At 38.0% G+C, this 25730-nt stretch overlaps 1 pseudogene; it reads left to right on the forward strand.

Annotated features, from left to right (window-relative positions):
* The first annotated feature begins 7801 nt into the window (after positions 1-7801).
* LOC141501237 (scaffold attachment factor B1 pseudogene) lies at positions 7802-10823 on the forward strand (annotated as a pseudogene).
* The last annotated feature ends 14907 nt before the right edge of the window (positions 10824-25730 follow it).

Raw genomic sequence — 25730 nt, forward strand, 5'->3', positions numbered from 1 at the left:
CTGGAGTTCTTCAAGCAAAGCATAATTGACCATTTGTCAGGGATATTTGATAATGGGATATCATATTTGTAAGTTTAGGGACAGGTTGGCCTGGATCATCTGAGCACTTGTTAATCCTCTACTCTTCATCTTGGACTTCTGCTGTCCCATTACTAGTCTACTTAAACTAATCCTCTGATCTCACAGTCCAATCTCAACTCTGATATATTTTATTTTTTTAAAGCTATCACCTACCTTCTTCTACCCAACTTATGCCCCTTCCCTTACAACTGATGGCTAGCATCTTTATTATCATTATTCAAAGAAATAGATTATTTATGATATTATTGAATATGCTTCCCTAGCTTCTTCAAAATTAAAATCTTTCTTGATTTCTTGAATGAAATCTTTCTTGGTCTATCTAGATGCTCATTCCTTCCCTACCCATGAAATTGCCTTCTATTTTCTTTTTGTATACTTATATGAATATGTCCTGCTGACTAACTATGGGCATTTCCCAAGGCCTTATCAAATTCTCTTTTCTTTTGTTATACTGTTTATTTTGGTAAATTTATCAGCTCTTGGTGAATTGTTTTCATCTTATACAGATGATTCTATATTTTTACATACCTATATTTCTAACCCTAATCTCCCTTCTGAGCTCTAGTCCCATATCACCAACTACCTGTTGGACATCTAAAACTAGATGTCCCTAGACATTTTAATGTGTCCAGAATAAAGCTCATCTCCTCCAGCCTCCCCCTCCCCCACCAATAAACAGTAACTTTCTTTTCATCCCAACTTCCCTATTATGTTGTTGGCACTATATATAGATATCTATAGAGAGATACAGAGATGTTTCAATCTCTATCATATCTCTCTCTCTCTTTATATATATATATATATATATATATATATATTTATTCATTCATTCATTTATTTATTTATTTGTTTGTTTGTTTATTTATTATATACTTGCTTATTTTTATGTGGTATAGTGGATAGAATGCCAGGCCTGGAGTCAGGAAAACTCATCTTTGTGAGTTCCAATCTGGCTTCAGACACTGACTAGTTATGTGACCCTAGGCAAGGCACTTAACCCTATTTGCCTCAATTTTGTAAATTTCCTCATTGGTAAAATGAGCATTTCAGTATCTCTGCCTAGAAAACTCAGAAGAAGATCATAAAGAATTGCATGCAACTGAGAAATGACTGAACAAATCCCTCTAAGATGTGAACTTCTTAAGAAAAGGGGCTGGTTTGAACAATTTTGTTGCCCCAGCACTTTAGTATATTACTTACATATAATATTTCAATATATTACTGCAGCAGTGCCGTACCATATATGTGTTGATTGATTGATCGATCCAGGTTAATTTTAAGAAAAAAATTGCTGATAATTAATAAGGGGGTAGATAGGTGTCTTCCAAAGTTAGTGAGTTCTACCATCCCAGGGGTTTTCAGGAAAAGGTCTAATGACCACAGATTAGATTGAATGGGGATTAAAGAAAATTCTTTCCAACTCTTGGAATACAATGTGTCTCTCATGTTCTAGATTATTCTTTCACAAGCACATTTGTTGTAGGGACTTGGCCTTGAAAGAGGGATGAAAAGGGATGGATGCGTTGCAAATTTTCTTACTAAGTTTAAAATTCACATAACTTTCATCTCAATTATCATGAATATGTTTTTCAATCGTGAAAGAGATGTATGCTTGCTTGTTCTTCATTATGGGAAAGATGTAATAGTCTCTAAGGGTATGATCTCTTCTAGATAAGTCATAACCTAATTGGGTCTCAACTTTATTTGTTTAATTCAAAGATTTTATAAAGGGAATTAATTTTTGTAAATTTATACACAGTCAATCTATCCCACCTAGATCAATTCCCTTTTCCATTTATCCCTGTCTTCCATCTATCCATCTTTTCTTGTGCCAGTTTACCTTTAGTTCCACAATTGTCTGAGTTTGTGATTAGACTTGGGTTTCAGGATCATTGGGGGAAGAGACCTAAAGTTTAACCAGAAGAGATAGCTGGATTGAAGGGTGAATTCGTTTCAGTGAAATAAATGTATTAAAATGCCTATGATGTTCTAGGTTAGGTTCTAGGGATACAAAGACAGAAATGAACCAGTCTTAGATTTAGAGCATCTTCCTGTTTCTTAGATTGTTTTCTCTTTCCTCAATGGAATATTTCTTTTTCCCCTTCTCAGATTTTCTACAGTGTCAGACTTATAGGTCACATATTTTAGTACTTGGTCACATAAGGTCCATTTTTTTCCTTCCAATTGATTTGTATTTATAAGTAGAAGGTGACTTTAAGTAAACTCCATTAAAAAAATAGCCACTCTGCTTCCAGCTTTTTTGGGGGGGTGGGTAGGACAGGGGAATCTATTCAATATGCTGGAGGCTTTCATGGACCTTAGTTTAGGCAGAATATTTGTTATCCTTAATTTTAAGAAACTACCTGCCCACTCCCTGGCCCAAGCATGCTCTTGTTGTTGTTCAGTCTTGTCTGACTTTATTATCTCATTTACGGTTTTCTTGGCAAAGATACTGGGGTGGTTTGACATTTCCTTCTCTAGATGGGAAAACAGAGACAAAAAGAGTGAAGTGACTTATCCAGGGGCTCCAGTGGATTAAGGCAAACAGAGGATAAGTCACAAAGCTAGTAAGTATCTGAGACTGGATTTGAACTCAGGAAGATGAGCCTTCCTAACTTCAGGCCAAGTGCTCTATTACACCAGCACTTAGCTGCCCCTCAAATCTGTCTTAAATATATACAAGGATATATTTGCCCACTGGATTGATCACCTGACTATATGCTATAGTCTTGACAATAGGAATTTTTCTTTTTAAAAAAAATTTTATGTTCATTTTGAATAATTTAAGTGTATGAGGCCTGTGTTTGCTTAGGCTTGTTGTAGTTAGGTTGATATCCACCAACAGAAATATATCATGATCACATGATCTAAAAGAAATCCTTCTGCTTGCATCTTCCATTTAAATCCTCCATGGCTGTGTCAAATAACTTCGGATAACTGAAGTGTCCCTGACATATGCATCACTTGAAGTTACTAATCGGTAGGCTGTTTATCAAGAAATCTTGATAATTTCTGTGTACAGAAGAGCCTTTAAGGCTATATTTTTCTCTGACAAGTTAAATACTTTTTTTTTTTTATCAACAAACATCTTGTATTTGCTGCATTCTTCAGAAAATTGTGTGACTATCAAGATGTCATCTGTTATAGAAAAACTTGTGGGGTGGCTAGGTGGTGTAGTGAATAGAGCACTGGCCCTGGAGTCAGGAGGACCTGAATTCAAATCCAGCCTCAGATGTTTAATAATTATTTAGCTGTATGGCCTTGGGCAAGCCACTTAACCCCATTTGCCTTGCAAAACAAAAAAAAAAACAGCAAAAAAAAACCTTGTGAAAGATTTCTCACATTTTCACTAAGGATTTTTTTATACATACATATGTAATATATATATTTGTGATATCATTCTCATAAAGATTTATAAATATAAGGTAGGCATATGGTAGTTACAATAACCTTTTGATCATTTTTGAGTAATAATGTGATCTATGATTTTTTTTTTCTGTTCTTTTGGTATCTTCCTATGCTTTCAAGATTGGCTTGCTCCAAATATACATTTTCTAGATGTATAATAGTTTAATCACTTCTCTTAATGTCAACTTAAATACTGTATCTATTTTGTTATTTAGCTCACTGAGGACTAATATATTAGGGCCTTAAATATGTTGGTGTCCTTGTCTTTGGTGATGAGAATTATAGATTTTTATTGACTTAGAATGGTTTCCTGATTGGACTTTTATGCATCAATTAAATTTTTTTATTTTTATAAATATTTTATTTGTGTTTCCAACTACATACCAGCATTTTTTTCAGTGAAGGATCTAGATTTATTTATTTTATATTATTACAATAATTTTGTTATAAGGGTAAACATAAACCCCTCTTCCCCCCCCCCCCAAGAAGATGAGAAACCTCAAGAATAGTGAGAGAGAGAAAAAAAATGTACTTCAGTCTGTGTTCAGGTTCCAATGGCTCTGTCTCTGGGGTGAGTTGCTTTCTGTATCATAAGTCCACCAGAGAAGTTGCTTCAATATTTTTCCCACGGTTGCGATTACTAGCTGTATTTCCCTCTACTATATTCCTCCCCACTCTCATTTATTCTATTCTCTCTCTCCTTTCATCCTGGCCCTGTCCAAAACTGTTTTTTATCTGAGTACCCTCTCCCACATTCTTCCCTTTCTTCTATCACCTATTCCCCCTCTTCCCTCCCCCATTCCCCCATCCCATTCCTTTCTTCACATTTTTCTCTAGGGTAAGATAGATTTCTATACCTTATTAAGTGTGTATGTTACTTCCTTTCTGAGCCATTTCTGATGAGAATGAAGGCTTACTCATTCCCCCCCCCTTGCCTTTCCACTCCATTGAAAAACCTTTTCCTTGAGTCTTGTGTGAAATTTCTTAGCTTCTTCTTCATTTCCTTTCCCTTCCTTCCAGTACTTTCCTTTATTATCCATTGACTCCATCTTTTTTTTTTTTTTTTTGAGTTTTTGCAAGGCAGTGGGGTTAACTGGCTTGCCCAAGGCCACACAGCTCGGGAATTATTAAGTGTCTGAGGCTAGATTTGAACTCAGGGACTCCTTACTCCAGGGCCGGTGCTCTATCCACTGTGCCACCTAGCCGCCCCTGACTCCATCTTTTTACTATATTATACCATTAAATTCTGCTCCTTCCTTTACCCTGTCTATATATGTTCCTTCTAACAGCTCTTATAAATGAGAAAGTTCATATGTTATCAATATCTTCTTCCTGTGCAGGAATACAAAGAGTTCAACATCATTAAGTTCCTCATAGTTAGTTGTTCTCATCCACCCGCTTGGTGGTTTGCTAGAGTCCTGTACTTGGAGATCAAACTTTCTGTTCAGCTCTGATTGTTTCACCAGGAAAGTTTGAAAGTCCATCTTTTCCCCCTGAAAGAGGATGTTCAGTTTTGCTGGGTAGTTGATTCTTGGTTGTAAACCAAGATCTTTTGCCTTCTGGAATATCATATTCCAATCCCTATGAGCCCTTAATGTAGGTGCTGCGAGATCCTGTGTAATCCTGACTATGGAGCCTCGGTAGTTGAATTGTTTCTGTCAGTTTTTAGAATTTTCTCTTTAATTTGGGAGTTTTGGAATTTGGCTATAATATTCCTAGAAACTTTTCTTTTGGGATCTCTTTCAGGAGGTGACTGGTAAATTCCCTCAATTTCTATGTTACCCCCTGCTTCTAGGATCTTAGGGCAATTTTGCTGTATTATTTCTTAAAAAATGAAGTCTCGCTCTTTTCCTGTTTGTGGCTTTCAGATAGTCCAATAATTTTTAAATTATTTCTTCTGGATCTGTTTTCGAGGTTTGTTGTTTTTCCGATGAGATATTTCACATTTTCTTCTAATTTGGGGCCTTTTTGGAAGAGTTTTATTTCTTCCTGATTTCTTTGCAAGAAATCAGGAAGAAATTTCTTGCAAAGCTTCCTTTAGTTCCATTATGTATTTGAAGGAGTTGTTTTCTTCAGAGAGCTTTTTTTTTAATCTCCTTTTCCAGCTGGCCAATTCTGCTTTTTAAGGCATTCTTCTCCTCACTTGCATTTTGTTTTGCTTTTTCCATTTGGCCTAAACTGGTTTTTAACATATTATTTTCTTAAGTATTTTTTTGCATTTCTTTCACCAAGCTGTTGATTTGGTTTTCACAATTTTTCTTCATCACTCTCATTTCTTCTCCCAATTTTTCCTCCACCTCCCTTAATTGCTTTTCAGTCTTTTTTGAGCTCATCCATGGTCTGAGCCAATTTTCAATTTCTCTTGGAGGTTTGGATACAGAAGCTTCGATTTTGTCATCATCTGAGTATGTGTTTTGATCTTCCATGGGACTAAAATTATTTTCTATGGTCAGATTCTTCTTTTTCTGTTGTTTACTCATTTTCTCAGCCCAAGACTAATTTATAGCACTTCCAAGGCTTTGGGGTTTTGGGGGGGGACACTCCACTTGGACCTTTATTCCTCCAAGGTCTTATGCTCTCTTGCCTGTGCTTTGATATGTAGATGACCACAGTACTCCCCTCTGCCCTGGTGTTGTAAGGAGGGGCTCTGCTCTGCTACATTAGTATGGAAGGTATTGCAACCTGGATCTGAGTGTGGGCAAGCAGCACAGTCCTATCCCTAGGGAGAGCAGAGAAATTTCTGCAGTTTCCCCTGACCCACTTACCATATGTGGGCTGTGCTCTGGAGGTGCAGGCTGGTTTCTCCCAATTCTCACTGCATCTTCTGCGGCAGGTATTCCTCACTCTATATTCATTCTGGTGTAGCAGAATTCTCTCCCTGTCTCTCTAGCTGTTCCCCGGGCTGATCTGCGACTGGGACTTTTTCCAACTACTGATCCTGGTGAAACACACCTTTCCCAAGAAACTTCTAAGTTATCTTGGACTGTGAAAATGTATCACTCAGGCTTTCTGTGGGTTCTGCCCTTCTAAATTTTGGCCAGAGTCATAATTTGATGGCTTTTGGAGGTTTTTGGGGAAGGAGTTCCTGGGAAATGCTGCCTTCACACTGCCATCTTGGCTCCCCCCCTCCCCCCCATACCAGCATTTTTTTGCAAGGTTTTGAGCTTTACAATTTTTCTCCTTCTCTCTCTTTCCTCTCCTCTCTCCCTGAGAGAAAATAATCTGGTAAACGCTTTACATTTGTAACCATGCTAAACATAGATCAATACATCAATTAAACTTTTGAAGGAAATGGTAATAATCATCATCAATATCTTTGTCTTTTCCCCCTTTTCCTTTATTTGGAATTAATGATATTAGTACAAGTCAGATTGAAGTTGTGATTGTTGACAGCAAGTTTCTCATCTTTATTTTTTCCTCTCATTTTATCTTGATTTTGACTTTTACTTTAGCAAGTGATAGCCTCTTCACATAGAGAGTTTATTCTGATTAAACTTCTATTTCAATGTAAATTGTTAAGATACAGTGAATTTCATTTTTTTTTAATGATGTGCTCACCATATCCAGTTCCTGGAAGGTAATTACTGCTTTTTAGTAATTAGATCACTGGGCCCAGAGTCAGGAAGACAAGTTCAAATCCACTCTCTTTCTAGCTGTGTCACTCTTGAGTAAGTCACTTCACCTCTGTCTACTTTAGACTATTTGCCTGCCTCCTTAGGTTGTTTTTTTTTCCTTGGGTTTTTGCAAGGTAAATGGGGTTAAGTGGCTTGCCTGAGGCCACATAGCTAGGTAATTATTAAGTGTCTGAGACCAGATTTGAACCTAGGTACTCCTGACTCCAAGGCCTGTGCTTTATCCACTATGCCACCTAGCCACCACTGAGATAGACACAACGCCACTACACCACCTAGCCGCCATTGAGGACCAATTAGTGCTGTACCAGCAGTACACATAGTAGGCATTTAATAAATGTTTTTCTTATTTTTATGATGCTAATATGAAACTTTTAAATGATCTGTTAGTCTTTGATGTCTTTTGTTTCTCAGAACTGAGCTATCTTTTCCAAAATGTTTTTCTGCCCCTCAATTCTAAACCAGAAATTGCCCTTCTGGTTTTTTGGAGGGGTCTTTTTGTTTTTTTTAATGACACGGTGTTAGCATAACATTTCTTTTTCTGGAATAGTCTATGCTTCTATGCTAAAGAATTATAATATGTTAACTATTTGGATGAGACCCATTTTTTTTCTTAATAAAATAGTAATCCTAGGCTGGTGCCACTCCCTCACAGGCGGCGCCATTTTGTGTTCCTAGCTGTGGCAGTCGCCCGAATCGTGCGAATTGGGCAGCGGAGGTAGGACCCTTCGGGATGGCAGAGATTCTGTCAGGCACAGGTGATTCTGGTTCTGTTTTGGCAGGGCTCAGCTCTGACTCCTCTGAGACCAAAACCCGGAGGCTAAGCGACCTGTGAGTGATCGACCTCCAGGCCGAGCTGAGGAAGCAGAACCTGGATAGTGGCGGCAACAAGAGCGTCCTGATGGACCGACTCAAGAAGCAATTGAAGATGAAGGGGGTAATCCTGATGAAACTGAAATTACATCTGAAGGAAGCAAGAAAACAACTCCCAAGAGACCCAGCGAAGCAGGAAGAAAAACAGAAGAAGAGGGTGCTGAAGATAATGGACTGGAGGGAAATTCTGGAGATGAACAGGAAGATGTTGAAACAAGTTTGGATAATTTTTGAGATATTGACATGATGGATATCAGTGTCTTAGATGAAGCCGAAATAGATAATGGGAGTGCTGTAGATTGTGGAGAGGACTACAGTGCTGATAATATTCTTGACTCCCTATCTGATAGTAAAGAAAATGCTGATGCAGAAATGAAGGACTTTCCAGATCAGTTTACAGAACATGCTATGGCTGACAAGGAGAGTGTAAACAATTTAGATACTTCATCATCTGACTTCACTGTGGTGCAGGAGATTGAAGATCCATCCTTGGAGCCAGAAAATGAGAAAATCTTCAACATTTTGGGGGGAAACTTGTAAGTCTGACCCACTAAAAGAAGAAGTTTCTGACCTGGAGCAGCCATTTTCACAGTATGCAAGTAGCGTGGGGGCCAAACAAAAAGCTTGCAGAGGAAGAGGACAATTTTAACACTGCTCATCCAGAGGAGGATGCATTAGATTTGTACAGCGAGTCAAGCAATTGCCAGGAAGGCAGAAAAGCACTTAGATCTAGTGAAAAGGGAGAAAAGTGAGCAGAATATAGATGAAGAGAAAATGGACTCTGACACTGTAGTGGTAGAGAACCTGAATGATCAGAATAGCAAAGCATCAGACAATGTAGAAGCTTCTAATGAGGAAGCCCAGGAAACTCCAGAGAAAGTCTTAAGTCCTGAAACCAAAGATAGCAAAGAAGATGTTAAGAAAAGTGAAGATGAAGCTAATAATGAAGATTCATCTGCCACCAAAGAGTCCTCTACCAATGAGGGTGGTGATCAGAAAATGAGCTCTATTGAAGAGGACTCAGATACCAAAAGAGTCTCCAAAGATGAAAAAGGTCATGCCACTAGCAGTTGTGGTAGAAATTTTTGGGTTAGTGGACTTTCTTCTACTACTAGAGCTATAGATTTGAAGAATCTTTTCAGCAAATATGGAAAGGTTGTTGGTGCAAAGGTAGTCACTAATGCTCGAAGTCCTGGGGCTAGATGTTATGGTTTTGTCACAATGTCCACATCTGAGGAAGCAACAAAATGTATTAATCATCTTCACAAGACAGAACCTCATGGGAAAATGATCTCAGTAGAAAAAAAACAAAAAATGAACCTGCTGGGAAGAAAACTTCAGACAAGAGAGAAAGTGATGGAAAGAGAAAAAAATCAACCAGCAGTGACAGATCTACCAGCATAAAAAGAGATGATAAAATGGATAAAAAAAGATGACATTAGACAAGAAGATGGAAGTGATGAGAAGGATAAAGATGAACAGAAACTTGGATCTGATCGAGCTAGAGCTACTAAGTCAGGAAGTCGAGGTACAGAAAGGACTGTAGTAAAGGACAAATCCAAAGGAGAACCTATTATTAGTGTAAAAACAAGTGGAGGAAAAGAGGGAGTCTCAAAGAGCCAAATTCGCAAATCTGCCAGTAGAGAAAAATGGTCTGTTGTGTCTTTTGATAAATCTAGAGATCAGCGTAAGATGAGAGATTCAGAGTCCCAAAGGGCATGTGAGTGGAGTGAGAGAGAAAGGAATGAATTCAAGCCTTACAGGAGCGAGAAGAAAGAGAAAGTCTGGAAATAGCTCGGGAAAGACTTGCTGTTCAAAGACAGCATCTAGAAAGAGAAAGAATGAAAAGAGTGGCTAGAGAAGGAGAGGATGTATAAAGAATATGAGAGGTGCAGAGAACAAGAATGAATTCATAGAGAGAGGGAAGAACTCCGCTGACAGCAGCCACTCCATTATGAACAAGGAAGATGACCTGCAATTAGATGCCCCTATGATGTAGATGGCAGGTGGGATGATTCCTATTGACCAGAAGGAAAGAGGGCAGCACTGGATGACTGATACCATTCTGAATTTATCCACTGAGATCGCTTCCATGATTTTGACCATAGAGATCATGGCCGGTACCAGGATCATTCAGTGGATAGGAGAGAAAGTTCAAGGTCAATGATGGGAGACAGAGATGGACAGCACTATGCAGAACACCATGGAGGACCACATCACCATGGTCAGGAATCCTCAGATGAGTGGAGCAGTTATGGATCTGGCCTTTTTAAGGTGAAGAATTTGTGCAGTAGCTGACCTTAATGCTGTGTTTATTCTCAGTAAAGGTGTTTGATAACATGGTTGAAAACTTGCTAAAAAGCATGGGGGGGGAAATCTAAAGAGCATCCGTGAGATTGATATACAATGTTGATGAACTTCTTTGGGCAACCAAATTTTGACATAATTTTCCATAAGCCCTCATGACCGAGTATCAAAGGCTTTGGTCAGATCTACAAATCTTGCATACAGACTACTGTTCTATTCCTGGCATTTTCCCCTGGAGTTGTCAGGCTGAAAGCAGCATATTGACTATTCCTCAACCCTTTCTGAAGCCACACTGGCTCTCAGGGAGAGGACCATCTTCTAGGTGAAGGATCATTCTTTTGAGCAAGACTCTGGTAAGAATCTTTCCAGCAATGACTAAAAAAGAAATACTCCATGTCATTGTCACAGGACAATCTATTCTCTTTACTGTTATGGGCAGTGGAGGCATTATAGAATTCTTGGGGGCATAACCTCTTATTGTCATATAACCTGGAAAATTTCAGTCAGCTTTTAGATGAGCAATGAACCCTCCATCTTGTAGTGCTCAATTGGAATAGAATCAGCATCAGGTGCTTTGCCATTTGAAAGGAATCTAATGGTATTCAAAATCAGTTGAAACTTCAATTAGGGATTGATTGACTTCAACTTGATGTAATTGATGTAAATGATCAATGGCTTCTTGCATTGATTAATGATGATCTGTTAAGAACACTATGGAAGGGTTCAGCCCATCTCTCTGGGATCATGTCCCTATCACTAATCAATGTGGCTTCATCAGCACAGAGTAGTTGAGAAGGACTATAGGTCTTAGACCCATAAAAAACCTTCAGGGCATCATAAAAGCAGTCTGGTTTGTTACTGTCTGCATAAAATTGAATTTATCTGCCTTCTTTCTGAGCCAGGAGTCCTACATCTCTCTAATCTTCTCATGTACTTTACTTCTGATGAAATTAAATGCTGTCTTCTTAAAAAATGGATGAATTATCCTGCTGGTAAACCCTGTGGAATGCTCATTTTTCATTTAAAAGCTTCTGTATTTCCCCATCATTTTCATCAAACCAGTCTTGATGTTTTCAAGTATTCTGACCCAGATGAGCAAATGCAGTGCTGTACACCCTATCTCTGAAACCTGCCCACTCTTTTTCTGCTCCACTGTTGCTAACTCGGTGTTGGCTCAGTTTTTCCTCCAAGTTAGCAACAAACTGTTCCAGCTCAGAGAGACATTCTAAATTCTTCTAGTAGTCATTTTGCCTTGGGGCCACTGCTTTGGTTTGTTAGGGACTGTTGTGTGTGGGAATACTGTAAATCTCATCACCTGGTGCCCTTGAGCACCAGAACATTGTTTTACTAAGTGCCACAGGAGTGGGAGTAGATTAGAGACTGGTGAGGATATTTAAGCACTTGTATTTTGACAAATAAATAGAGACCTTGGTGTACAAAGGGAGAACTTGTCTTCCTTGTCTCCCATCCCTGCAATGCTCACCTAGGGAAGGATAAGCGAGTCTGGAAAGGGACTCAACATCGATTGAATGGGAATGTTTAGATTAGAAAGGATGAGTCTATTCAGTCTGGTACTCTGTTCCACACATTGCCTTTGACACACTCACATCCTATCCATCTCTTCTCCTTACAATCATATAGTCTATTTGATGCCAATATTTTCTATGAGATTGAATCCAGGAAGTTTTATTGCCTTTAGGTAAATGGAAGACAGTTTTTCTGATGAAAAGATCATGGGATGTGCAAGTCTTCAGTAGTAGGTGACCATTGCTGTTCCTGTTTCCAACTCCATTCCTCCTAATGACTCCCCTGCCATGTCTGGTAATCTGAGTCTATTCCAGCATTAAAGTCACTCAGAATTATAAGCTTGTCCTCTTTTGGAACATTGATGATAAAAGTCTCCAGGTCTTCATAAAATTTTTTTTTTATTTCATCAGAGTTCTTCATGGTGGGAACATAGGCACTGATGGTGGTAGCATGCCACTTCCTGGAAATGGCAATCTCATTGTCATGAGTCTATTGTCAACTCCTTTTGTGTATATTTAAGAATGTTAAATAGATTAGTTTTGATTGCAAAGGCTACCCCACCTTCACTGTGGCCCCTCCAGAAAAACATGTAGCCAGCTCCAACTTCAGTAAACTGGCCTCCATTTGTTATCCTTGTTTCACTCAGAGCTGCTATTTGGATGTGATACCTGCTGAATTCTCTTGCAACAAGAGTCATTCATCCTTCAGGTCTATTGGATCTTGTATTGTCTATGAGTGTGCATATGTTCCATGTATTGATGATGATGAGTGGAATCTTCTTTGAAGAAGTTTTTTTTAGATATTTTTGGTGTCTTGACCACACTATGGGATCCCTGCCTGCCACCTTAATCAGGCCAGGGTTTGGTAAACAGACCATGTTTAGGACACCTTTTCTAATCCTTTCCTCCCATCAGAAGTTGAGCACTGTGATCTCCTTAAAAGGGTCGCTCAGTCACTCAAGGGGCTGCTAATCCCACTGCTGCTTTCAGTGGGGAAACAGCGCTATAGCCTGCGCTCCTATGTGCAGGGCTGTGACTATAACTCCCAGTATATCTGCACCTGCTGCTTCATCACTTGCCTGTTGCTACAGGATTTTGAGAAATAGAAAATGGTATGGGTGATGTCTTTTGATGCATGTGTAAATTAGATTTAAGTGAGGTAGAGTTGTACAAAGTCTCTGACCTCACTTTTTTTTCCAAAATCACCCAGAATCAGCCTCAAGACAGTCAGGATTAAATGTTGATGGCTTTAGATGCAATGGATGACCTTGGCATCTTCAGTGTCTAACCAAGCTTTAAGCATTCTCTAGTACCAGCTTTAACTGCTTTCATGGCATCCACTCATTCCACCATTTGAAGACTTCACATACTTGGGGTAGACATCCCTCGCAACTCACTGATAAGTTGCGTTTCACTTGAGACGCCATCAGTTACCTTCAGCCTGGTTTAGCCCACCTGCTGAAATGGTTTACTGAAATGGCTGCTGTGCATGCTACAACTTTTTGAAGTCACAAGTGAGAGTTAGATTACTCAGGTGGATGTCAAAGGTAAAAAGCAGCCCTCACACCGGAGGCACTATTCTTCTTTGAACACAACCTACTCCCCATAGAAAGATAACACATCTAGGAGTCCCGACTCATGGAATCAGGGAGTGATGAGAGCTTGGTCTAATTATGTCCAAGTCCAGGGAAGAACCTCTTTTTTTTTGGCAAGGCAAATGGGGTTAAGTGGCTTGCCCAAGGCCACACAGCTAGGTAATTATTAAATGTCTGAGACCGGATTTGAACCCAGGTACTCCTGACTCCAGGGCCAGTGCTTTATCCACTGCACCACCTAGCTGCCCTAGGGAAGAACCTCTTAAAGGATATTATAGATATTTCTCCCCTCCTGACTCTGCCCACAGATTTTTTTCCTATAGAACTTTCATTTATTTACAAAAACATTTTAAACTTTTTTTCCTCCAAACTCTTACTTCACATTTTTGAGGAATTTTTGTTGTGTTTTGCTCCCAAGTTGTATTTCTCTTTGAGGTTTTACTTATAGATATTTAAGAATCATTCTTTTTTTCTTGGTTTATGTTTTTGAGTATTTCTATCACCTTAATTTTTTATGATCCTTTGGAGGAGGAACCAGCAGAGAGACAGAGGAGCACTCATGAAGGTAGGAGGGAAACCAGGAAGCAGTGATGTCCTGAAAACCTAGAGAGAGGATCAAGAAGAAAGTGATCAAAAGCTTGCAAAGAGGTCAAGGAGATTGAGGATTGAGAAAAGGACTTGGATTTGGGAATGAAGAGATCATTGGTCACTTTGGAGAGAGCAATTTTGTGGGAATGATAAGGTCAGAACCCAGATTGTAAGGGATTAAGAAGAGAGTAAGAGGAAAGAAGGGGAGGCACCTATTATTAATGACTTTTTTTGGAGTTTATCTACAAAGAGTAGAAGGTATAGATGATAGTGAAAAATCAAGTGAGGGTTTTTTCAGGATAGGGGAGATAAGGGCATATTTGTAGGCAGGCTGGGAGGGTGCCCATAGACAGGAAGAGGTTGAAAATAAGAGAAAGAGTAAGGGTGAGCAACTTATTGGAGGAGATGGGATTGGAATGGGATCACTTGAACAAAGAAAGGGGGTTAGCCATAGTAAGAAATAAGGCCTCTTCATCATGTGAGATAGGGGATGGAGGAGAAAGGACATATCCTTAATACTGCTGTTTTAAAAGGAAGATTCAGAGAAAGATTTTACTGACCAAAGATGAAAAGCAACAGTCCTTTACTGGTACTTTTGACTCACAAATGACTCAGGGGAAATTATGTGACTTGACTGAGACATCCTATTGTTCAAGTACAGAGGAGGACATGGAACAAAAAGAAAGATATGAGAGCAGCATCTACATGTAAACTAATGCAGCAACTTAATACTTCCAAAAAGGAAAATGAGTAGACTAAGAAGGGATACAACCATGGATATTATCAAAGGCAAAAAGGCTTTCAGGACATAGCAGAAGGAAAACTCCATAATTGGGGAGCCAAGGAAGCAGAGCAACAGAAAGAAATAAAGCAAGATACTGTGCCACAAAAAATCAAACCAGAACAAACAAACAAAAACAATTCTTCAAAACTTTTAAAAATCACACCAGATCAAATCCTGATTTGGAAATCCAAGAAAAAAATTCACGAGTGATTTCTCTAACCTATGTTAGCACAGGAAATAAAAGAATACTGAAGATAAAAATCTGGTCAGGAGCATTCTAGCACAACTAAAGACTGTTTTGCAGGGCAGGAAGTCCCAGATCCAGCCCAGAGGGGCACAAACTTTGGTTGGGCTTAGGAATTTGTTAAACCAACTGGTAACTCTGACATCTCACTATACCATTACAGGGCAGAGATCCAAGACAGATGGAAGGGGAGACCTTAGCCCCCCTTTGGTGATTTCCTCAGCTCCCACAAATTTATTTACTATCTCTAGGCTGATAATTTTCAGATCTATCTCATGGCAATCTCTCTGCTGATCCCACATGTCCAACTGCTTTTCAGACATTTTGAACTGGATGTCCAGTAGATATCTTAATCTCAGTATATCCAAAACAAAGCTCATTATCTTTTCTTCTAAACCCTGCCCACTGCCTACCTTCCCTGAAGAAAACATCTTCCTAGGCCCTCAGACTCCCAACTTAGAAATCAATGTGCACTTCTCACTATCTTATTCCATACTTACTATCTTACTCCATATTCATTATGTAGTCAAGGAAGCTTTGAACATCTCTGAAATATTTCTGCTTCTCTCCTCTGACAGTGCTACCACACTATTGAAAATGCTCATCACCTTATATCCAGATTATTGCAACTATAACCTGGTGAGTTCATCTACCATTTGTACCTCCCAATTTTAATCTGTCTTAAGGGATTTCCTTAAAGTGCTGGTCTAACCATGCCACCTTCCTACTCAATGCCTCTCTATTGTCTCTAGGATCAAATAAAAAATGATCTTTTGGCACTTAAAACCCTTCATAACTTAACTCCTTCCTACTAGTCTTGTATTTTACTCCCCAGCAGTGACATTGGCCTTCTGGCTGTTCAGTGAACAAAATCCTCCATCTCTCATCTCTGAGCATTCTCCTTAGCAATCCCTAAGCCTAGAATGCTCTTCTCCTCTTTTGTCTTTAAGGTCCAATTAAAAATCCCACCTTCCCCCAGGGAGCCTGCCTCAACCTCTTGGTTCCAGTCACTTTCTTCTGTTAACAGCAGCAACAACCACAGCAGCAACAGTAGCAGAAACAAAAACCTAAACTGTAAAGTACTTTGTTTATATTTGTTTGCTTGTTGTCTGCCCCATTAGACTGTAAACTTCTTGAGGGCAAGAACTGTTTTTTGTCTTTTTTTTTTTTCTCCACTGCTTAGCAGAGTGCCTGGCACAAGTAGGTGCTTAATGTTTACTGAGTGATATATCCAACAGTATGTGAATTCATTGGTCATTAAAGGAAGATTTCACATTTAGATTCGCAAGTATTAAATGAATGATTATAACATTAAAATACAGTTGTTGTTTTTGTAGGGGAACAAGGGTTATCTTGCTTGTTTGTATTTGCGTCTCCAGTACAGGGGCAACTAGGTGGCACAGTAGACAACAAAACTTATGTCCTGGCACATATTAAGTGCTGAATAAATGCTCTATAAGTTTATTTAAAACTGTTTGTTTCTCATTTTTTGCACAACCACCACTGATTGCAAAAGCAGTGTCAGAGCTGAAATCATTTTTATGTTTCTTGGTATTTTCCTTTGGCATCCCCAACTAGTTCTTTACCCAGTGACCAGACTAATGTTAACGAACCTTCTTTTGCTGAGCTAAGTTGTTCTTTAGAGAGCAAACTCCATATTTTGTCAAAACCATACTCATAGTTCTCATTGTAGAATATGTCATGGTCTATACTCTTTTGTCATTATTTTAGAGAACCCAGAGCTCTTTCCATGCATAATGAGGTATCCAAATAGAGCTTTGAGGGAGGATTCCATCAGGTTAAATAAAACAAAATATTACTCTTAAGTGTTACTCTTAAAATTATTATAGCTACAGCTATAATTCTTTAGGTTATCACATGAATCCTTTTAATATTGTCTTAAAGTTACTTAGTAATATAATTGATATATTATTTCTACGAGAATGATCTGCACATGCACCAAAGGCATCCTTGATGTTATTTGAAGGGGAACAGGCAGTCTTTTGTAAAAAAATATCCCATAGTTATTCTCATCTTTATCATTACCTGACTGAAATTAAAAAAAATTTAGTCTCTTTATAATGATGTAGAGACCTTGGCAAGACCTGGAACCCTACAACCTCTAAAGAAGTCAATATGATGGGGCGGCTAGGTGGCATAGTGGATAAAGCTCCCGCCCTGGAGTCAGGAGTACCTGGGTTCAAATCCAGTCTCAGACACTTAATAATTACCTAGCAGTGTGGTCTTGGGCAAGCCACTTAACCCAGTTTGCCTTGCAAAAAAAAAAACACCTAAAAAAAAAGTCAGTATGAGGCCACCATAGAACTGTGGAGAAATATATGGTAGATACAAACAGACCAAAATATAGTAGAGAGAATTACATCAAAGTGGCATAAAGGAACTAATTAAATATATTTATAACTGAAATGAAAGTGTCCACATAGAAGATCAAGGGGTAACTAAGCTGTTCAGAGACCTTAAGGAAGGGTGCTTTATACTGGGTATAATCTTTTGTAACAAACTTATGGGAGGAACTAAGCAAGAGTTATACAGGTTGAACAGGTATAATTTGTGAGGTACTTCCTAACAGATCCTTGGAATAGAATAATATTTGTTGCAAGCATTTATTATTTCATCAATGTGGGTACAACTTTTATAGACTTAAATTGTAACTTAATAGAATAGTTTATGAATAGTGAGACTGCAAATGTTTTTATCTGCTGGCTAACTTTTGGTTGATATACAGATCCTTGGAGGTGTAGAGAACTGTATAGACCTGGGTCTGTGCTCAAAGTACTAAACTACCAAATAATTATTTTGTAAAGCTAAGAACACACAAACAACAAAAACTCATCCTAAAGAACAAAATGTCAAGAATATTAAGGGAATCAATTAAAAAAGTAAAGGAAGGTAGACTAGCAATACCAGATTTCAAATTATCTTACAAAGCAATAATCAGCAAAAGAATTTAGTACTGTTTCAGTTTTGTTTAGCAATTTAACAGTTTGATTAACTTTTACAAAGTAATATTGAAGTTAAAAGATTAATAAGAACAAGGTATATGGGGGTATTCTCTGAGGATTAGCCCTATTTCAGGGCTGCCCATACATCTTTGGCATCCATCTGGAAGTAAACTCTCATTTATGGCTCCAAGAAGTTAGAGCATGTGCAGTGACCATCAAATTACCAAGGGGATTCTTTATGGAACTTGATAAAATAATCATTTGCTATTCTAGATCTTTTATTTTCAAAATGAATATTACTTTATCAAGTTCCACAAAGTATTCCTTGGTATATTTTTTTAATTAATTTTTATGAAAGATTATTTAAGTTTTACAGTTTCCCCCCCCAATCTTACTTCCCTCCCCCCACCCCCACCCCCACAGAAAGCAAGCTGTCAGTCTTCAATTTGTTTCCATGTTGTACCTTGATCCAAATTGGGTGTGATGAGAGAGAAATCATATCCTTGGAGAAGAGACAGGAAGTCTAAGAGGTAACAAGATCAGACAATAAGATATCTGTGTTTTTCTAAATTAAAGGGAATAGTCCTTGAATTTTGTTCAAACTCCACAGCTCCTTATCTGGATACAGATGACTCTTTCCTTTGCAGATAGCCCAAAATTGCTCCCTATTGTTGCACTGATGGAATGAGCGAGTCCTTCAAGGTTGATCATCACTCCCATGTTGCTATTAGGGTATCCAGTATTTTTCTGGTTCTGCTCATCTCACTCAGCATCAGTTCATGGAAATCCTTCCAGGCTTCCCTGAAATCCCATCCCTCCTGGTTTCTAATAGAACAACAGTGTTTCATGACATACATACACCACAGTTTGCTAAGCCATTCCCCAATTGAAGGACATTTACTTGATTTCCAATTCTTTGCCACCACAAATGGGGCTGCTATAAATATTTTTTTACAAGTAATGTTTTTACCATTTTTCATAATTTCTTCAGGGTATAGACCCAGTAGTGGTATTGCTGAGTCAGAGGGTATGCACATTTTTGTTGCCCTTTGGGCGTAGTTCCAAATTGTTCTCCAGAAGGGTTGGATGAGTTCACAGCTCCACCAACAGTGTAATAGTGTCCCAGATTTCCCACAGCCCATCCAACAATGATCATTATCCTTTCTGGTCATATTGGCCAATCTGAGAGGTGTGAGGTGGTACCTCAGAGAAGCTTTAATTTGCATTTCTCTAATAATTAGTGGTTTAGAGCATTTTTTCATATGGCTATGAATTGCTTTGATCTCCTCATCTGTAAATTGCCTTTGCATATCCTTTGACCATTTCTCAATTGGGGAATGGCTTTTTGTTTTAAAAATATAACTCAGTTCTCTGTATATTTTAGAAATGAGTCCTTTGTCAGAATCATTAGTTGTAAAGATTGTTTCCCAATTTACTACATTTCTTTTGATCTTGGTTACGTTTTATCTGCAAAAGCTTTTTAATTTAATGTAATCGAAATCATCTAATTGGTATTTGGTGGTGTTCTCCAACTCTTCCTTCGTCACGAACTGCTCCCCATTCCATAGATCTGACAGGTAAACTAGTCCTTGATCTTCTAATTTGCTTATAGTATTGTTTTTTTATGTCTAAGTCCTGTAACCATTTGGATCTTATCTTGGTAAAGGGAATATAATGTTAAAAGTATTAAATTTTCTAGTATCTTTGTTGTTTCTCTAGATTTTCATGTATACCATCATATTATCATCAAATAGGGATAGTCTTATCTCCTCTTTACCTGTCTGTAATTTCTTATTGTTATTGTTATCATTTGCAGAACTATATTTTAGGATTATGGGGACAGTGGGTGTCCTTGCTTTACTATCATTTTGTCAAAAATCTTTATATTCTCCAGTGTTTTAATATATTCCCACAACAAGCTAATTCACCTGTATGCAGATTTTTGTCCATAATGCTTTTGCCCAGTTCATCATCACCTTCCCTGGACTTCTGTTTTTTCACTTCTATTTCCTTGTGTGCAATTAGAAGGCAGCTTATTAATGATCTCTGTTATTGATGTGGGAAAGAGGAAATGACATGTTGGACTTAAGACTAGTGTATAGACTGACCCCCATGTGCAAGGAGTACTGTCTTGGTCACTCCTTGGAGGGCTGCCATTGTGGTGTTTGTATTGAAGAGTATTTGAAGCAGGTGCTAAACCACTCCTCAAGCACCACGCTTGTCCAACCCACTAGGGAAATGCATTTAATGCATTTAAATAAGGGGTCTTCCTTCTTTTCTGCCCTTTGCAGGATGAATATTTTCTCTCCAAGCTAGAACCATCTGCTCTGATCCAGGTGACCTCTATTCTCCATTGGCTCTTTTTCTTTTCTCTCTCTGGCATCTTGCCTAAAACTTTGTTATTCACCCTGTCTGTAAGCTGCTTACAAGCAGCTAGCTGTCTCTTCAGTATAATGGTTTTAATCTGTGAATTCTGCAGATTTGTGAAATAAATCCTGAACTATTTCAATTTCAGGACAAGTCCTGAATTCTTGCACTTCACAAGAGTTCTCATTGGTAACACTACCACTATCCCTCTATTACTATTGCTTATCTCCTGCATTTCAGTTTGACTTGTTCAAGATATAGGTCATCTCCTCCGTTTGGTTCCCCAAAATGTTTCAGCTTCTTTGTTATTCTTTTTTTTTAAGGTTTTTGCAAGGCAAATGGAGTTAAGTAGCTTGCCCAAGGCCACACAGCTGAGTGTCTGAGGCCACCCTTCTTTGTTGTTCTTGGTCAGTGCTTTTTCATCTATAATTAAGACCTCTCAAACCCAGAAAAGTACTATAACAAAAATAATAAAAGTACAATAACAAAAATACTCCTTTGCAGGCTAGCTTACAGTGGGTTGTATCCTGAGTTTCATTGCTCAATATGAAGCCATGCACAGAGAATGTCTGTGAGAAGTCTGGAGAATGTTCTCCATTCTGTGTTTACTATGTGTGCCTAAGCCTTACTGGACTGAGAAGGCTTAACTGTTTGCTCCTCATGGAAATGCATTCAAGCAAATTCAGCTGAGCACCCTTCTTTTTCTTTCCTTTTCATCTGGCCTCCCCTCCTGGCTACAGTTCTTTCTCAGCTAGACCCACATGGACTGGCCATGCCACTGGAACAATATGGCCCCAGCACCATACAATTGGCTCTATGTTGATCTGAGCTTTTCTTCTCTTCCCTTTTGCTCTCCTGGGCTCCCTGTGGTGTCATTCTCCTTTCTCCCTTCTAAGTCTCTTCTCTTTTCCCTTTTCCTTTTTAACTGGACTTTTCCTTCCCCAGCTCATAACTACCAATATGGCCCCAGCTCCATGGCGACTGGATCTGTGTTAGTCTGTGTTTCTTTTCTTTCCTTTTTTCCATTTAAGCACTTTAGTCTTTTTAACCTCAATTTCTGCTAATCAGCCTGTCCTTTAAGAAACTCACTCTCTTGTCTCTTCTCTAAAGAACTTGCACACCTTTTATAGTAACATAAACTGTTTGAGCAATCTGTGAATTAAAATTTAAACCTGAGTCAGAGTTGGTGAGTTTTTCACCCCAAATCAGATCTTTAAGCCTCTTTCCTGAACCCCATTTCCTCTTCTCTTCATTTAGATCATAGTATTCCATTACCTCCCACATTTTTGGGTGAATATCTTGGAGTTTGCAGCTTTAGTTTTTTCTGGAAGTGATATATATATATATACATACTCTTTCATTTCATTTTCTGTTCAGAAATTCTGTGCAGTTGTATTTTATTATTTCCTGCATTAAGGTTGTAGGGTTTTTTGTCCTATTGTGTTCTTCTGAGAGCTATGATCCTTAGGTTGTCTCTGCAGTTCTTAACTTCTAGATCAATATGTTTTGTTTGGATAGTGAGCATATTTTCTTTAAATGTTATAGGTTTGTTCCTTTTGTTTTTTGCTTTTCTTTTTCTTTTTTTTAGGTTTTTTTTTTTTGTAATGCAATGGGGTTAAGTGGCTTGCTTAAGGTCACACAGCTAGGTAATTATTAAATGTCTGACGTGGGATTTGAGCTCAGGTATTCCTGATTCCAGGGCCTTTGCTCTATCCACTGCCCTAACCAGTCGCCCCTTTGCTTTTCTTCTTTTAGATTGTCCTTCACTTCTATAAATTTGCATTCTCAATTTTTTGGCAAGACTTCCCAAGCTTTGGTTAGAGTTCTCATTACCAATTCCAGCATCTCTATCCTATTGGTTATTTTTTTTTAGGTTTTTGCAAGGCAAATGGGGTTCAGTGGCTTGCCCAATGCCACACAGCTAGGTAATTATTAAATGTCTTAGATCGGATTTGAACCCAGGTTCTCCTGACTCCAGGGCCGGTGCTTTATCCACTGCGCCACCTAGCTGCCCCCACTGGTTATTTTTGCTGTCCAGAGCATAAATTAGGCTCTCATAATTCTCATTTCTCAGGAATAGCATGTTGCAGTTCCATATTCCTCTCATATTCTACAGAACTCTCTGTCTTATCAAGTATTGTATTGTTTTGTAGTCTTTATTTTTAAATTCCTGAACTTGTCTACTAAATATGGAGGCTATATTTCCATCTGTTGTTAATATTTTCCCTATAATTCATCCACTAACATTTCAGACTTTTGACTTTTTTTTCATCCAGTGCTGCTGGATGTTGCTCCTCTCCCACATTTTTCCTTATTGCTAACATTCTGATTCTGTCTCCTTTTTGATGGTTTCCTTTGGGACTGAATCTCAAAGCATCTTCTATCTCACCCTCATCCTATACTTTGTAGCTTGGCCACTCAGGTTCTTTCCTTTGGGCATAGTCTAGTTCTGTACAGACCTCCACAGCCTCACCAGGTCCTAGTCTGGTTTTCTGTGGACCACTTTGTCCCTCCATTCTCTGGACTAGCACTGACACTTCAGAACGTTGCCATGCCAGGACTGCAGGCTTATCTACCAGGGCTCTGTCTACCAGGCACAGCCCCAGAAAACTACAGGAATTGGAGAGAGAGATGAGGCCCAGAGGATGGGCATGGTGGATCTCATATATTGAGTCCTAGGGTCTGTGTTGTTGGGAGTCTGGGGGGCAAGGGAGGGATGCTGATTAAGTTCAGGACTTATACATTCATGAGATTATTCTTTAACCTTAATTTGATTCTTATAATACAAAGCCATGGAGACTTCTGAAGATGATTTACCTTTGGCACATAATTTCTGTTTAGGAGAGGCTTCAGTAATCTTGAAAATTGGAGAAAACCTCTAGTTCTCCATCTTGTTATTCACATCAATCAGAAGTCCTTACCCTATAGTTTTAACTGGCTTGAATATCAAACTTAAATTGTGGGATTTTTTAAAAAACATATTTTGTTGTATGACTCACATTTCTTAATTCAAAAATGGGAAAGTGGAGGATATTGCATATTTCATATTTCTTTCCTTAAAAACTGCCGTAAATCACACTACTTGATGTTTGTAGCTTAAAATAAAGTTATTCTTTGGGTCAGAGGATCTTTTTTTTTTAAACATAATAGTCTACCCCTAAATGAAGATTATCTTAATTTTTATCACTTCCACCAGGTGTCAGTCTTGATCATTTGTTACAGCAGCATATTAGTTATAGGCAAACCTGTACAGCTGAGAGGACTCTCAAACCCAGAAAAGTACAATAACAAAAATATTGAACAAAATTCGAAAGAAAATAAACTCAGCATTTTATAATTATAGTATTTATATTATGATTAATCTTAATTATACAGCCCATTAGTGAAGGCTGAAGAGAACTATCACAGTTTCCTTAATCAATTTTTTTTTCTTGGCCAAATGACTTCTTGATACTTCATTTGGTTATTCTATGAATTCTCATAATTCAAGGAAATTTTTTTTTTTAGGCTTTTTTTTTTTGCAAGGCAAATGGGATTAAGTGGCTTGCCCAAAGGCACACAGCTAGGTCATTATTAAGTGTCTGAGCTGGATTTGAACTCAGGTACTCCTGATACCAGGGCTTGGTGCTCTATCCACTGTGCCACCTAGCTGCCCCAATTCAAGGAAATGTTAATTTTTCTAAATCATCTCCTAAGTGTTACATTCACTAAATAGTTACTTGTGTTTCTGTGTGAAGAGTAATCAGTGTGTCTTTTATTAAAACAATGTTATGGTAAAACATTTACTTCCAAATGATGTGCAAAAATTGAAACCCATGTTCAGACTTAATAATTAGTATGAAAAGGGGCAGCTAGGTGGCGTAGTGGATAAAGCATCGGCCTTGGACTCAGGAGTACCTGGGTTCAAATCCAGTCTCAGACACTTAATAATGACCTAGCTGTGTGACCTTGGGCAAGCCACTTAACCCCATTTGTCTTGCAAAAACCTAACAAAAAAAATAATAATTAGTATGAAAGGAGGTAACTTTCTAACATGAAAAGATGAACTACCCCATTTAATATTAATATTAATAATTTCGTGCTTTCAATTTTGTATAAATTTTTAGAGAAAGGAGAATCAACATATAGGTTGGTAATGTTTTCTCAATCACCTTTTGTGGCATTAATCAGGTCTGGAATTTTTTTTTAATAGTCCTTTTGTAGTTAGTTCTCTTTTGCTTTCCCCTCTAATGATACCTTGCAAATCAATCCTCAGCTTCCTCTAATTATATTTCTTCCAGTAGAGATAACCTCTCTTTTTATTTGGTTAATGTCATTATTTTTCATATCTTGCTTCTCTTTAGTGCCATTTCTACTTCCCCAGTAATCACATCTGTGTCTACAAAGCTATGGTAAATACAAATATGGTTGTCCCAATATTTTTAGTGATGAATAGATCTCTTTGATATCTTACATTTTTTTTCTTTTGTTGTTCTTCCATTTCCCCCCCTCAAATGCTGTCAGAGATAACTTTGCTTAATTTTATCTCTTGCTAAGATTTCTTCAATCTAGTTTTTCCCCCTACTGTTGTTCTCTGTAGTATATGAGAAATATTACTCTTATTATCAGGCATTATTCTTTGAAGTTTATGGTATTGCCTTTGTTTTCTTTTTCTGCTTGGTAAATCAGATGTATGGTGACTAAGGCATTTTCAGGGTTCTTTTAAACTTGTGGCAAACTTCTGTGCAAAACTGTCCTTATCCGTGCTTCTGTCATCCCTGATGGCTACTTTTATTGTTCATTATTTACTTAAATAGTTCAGAATTTTTTCTTTTGCAGTGGGTACTTAATACATACTTGTTTGAATTATTTTTCTTTCTAATATTTCTTTGCTCTAAAATGTTGGTCATGCGACTGTTCATAGACATCTGATGGAAGTTAACAATAAGTCTTTTCATGAAACTTAAAATAGATTTCATTTTTTGGTCATATTATTTGGTGCTTATTATATCCAGTCTCTGCCAATATTTTTTCTGAACAAAGTTTTTCACATAAAGGAGTGAAGATTCTGTGTAGTCAATAAATGTTTATTTTTTTTTCCTAAAGCTTGTTTTTCAATATATTTCATCTTGTCTTTTCCTTTAGCCACCTTTGTAAGTATCAGCATCCACACTGATTGGAAAATCTTACCAAATTCTTAGAATATTTTTTCTTCATCATGACGTAGAAGCAACTGTGGATTTTCTCTAATACCAAACTCTGGCATTTTCCAACTGGCCTTCACAATAGACTTTTTTAGCTGGAAGAAATTCTGGGTGACATCACCAGTAGACTGACCACTTGATGTTTTTGACCATGGCAGCCAATAGAAAAAAGAAGTAGA

This window comes from Macrotis lagotis, chromosome 1 (assembly GCF_037893015.1).
Source record: "Macrotis lagotis isolate mMagLag1 chromosome 1, bilby.v1.9.chrom.fasta, whole genome shotgun sequence".
Lineage (NCBI taxonomy): Eukaryota > Metazoa > Chordata > Mammalia > Peramelemorphia > Peramelidae > Macrotis > Macrotis lagotis.